Genomic DNA, 1,021 nt, shown 5'->3' with positions numbered 1-1,021 from the left:
CCACCACCACCACCACCACCATCACCCACTGCCTTCCTCTCTAGGGTCTGGGGAAAGTATAGCCTAAGATGAGATTTAATGGATGATTTCTTAGAGTTCGGGGAGGGAGGATCAAAGTGGACGGAACTGCATGGGCACGGGCATGGGGGCAAGCTCAGGGCAATGGTGTGGGGAGCTCAGCAGGCTGTAGAAGCCGAGGGTGCAGCGCGAAGCTCTGAGTGGCCAGAGGTGGGCTGGAGCAACGGGCGAGCTTCAGGCCGCAGAGGGCCCTGCGTGCAATGCCGAAGGCTCCAGGGTTCACCTGCAGCGGTCCTGGAGCCTGATTCACTGGGGTCCGCTGTGGGGCTGAGCGGCTGGACAGGGGCCTACTCCTCTACCTCAGTGACTTGTGTCCTATGCGCAATTCCAGAGTAAGTTGAACTTGAAATAAAAACATTGACCCCTACCTCTGACGTAGTGGCAAGCTGCAGCAGGGGTTTAAGTCTGGGGAGGGTGTGGTCACGTTTCTGTTGCAGAAAGACAGCTCCAGCCCCAGACCCCACTTCCAACCATTCTTCGGGGCAATTCTACTGCCTAAGAAACGCTCCGATAGGGATAAGTGATTTGCAGCAAAAATGAAAGCTTTGTTGCATCTGTGAGCATCGCTGCCACTTATTGTATTCAGAGGAAAGAAAATGAAGTGGGGATGGCCTTCCCCCCCTTGGATTTCAGACGACCCATCCACGCCAGCTGTCTGTGCTGATGGCGCCATCTAGCGGTACAAAGGCCGCATGACCCCAAAAGGAACCAAGCTGCTGCTTGGGAATAACCTGGGTCACATTTATTTGTAAAATTCTGTATTCTCTTATTTCACCCTCAAAACAACTCAGCGAGGGATGACTCGTTGTCTGGCCTTGTTACAGGTCAGGAATCTGGTGACGGGCAGGAAACAATACTTGTTCTGAGTCTCCTTTGGACTAGGACCCAGCGTTAGATGATTTACATGCGGTTGGCGTGTCCCTGCTTCGCAGGTGGAGAACCT

This window comes from Myotis davidii, unplaced genomic scaffold (genome assembly GCF_000327345.1).
Source record: "Myotis davidii unplaced genomic scaffold, ASM32734v1 scaffold401, whole genome shotgun sequence".
NCBI classification, from domain to species: Eukaryota; Metazoa; Chordata; class Mammalia; order Chiroptera; family Vespertilionidae; genus Myotis; species Myotis davidii.
The sequence above is the reverse complement of the archived record's forward strand: the minus strand, read 5'-3'. Positions refer to the sequence as shown.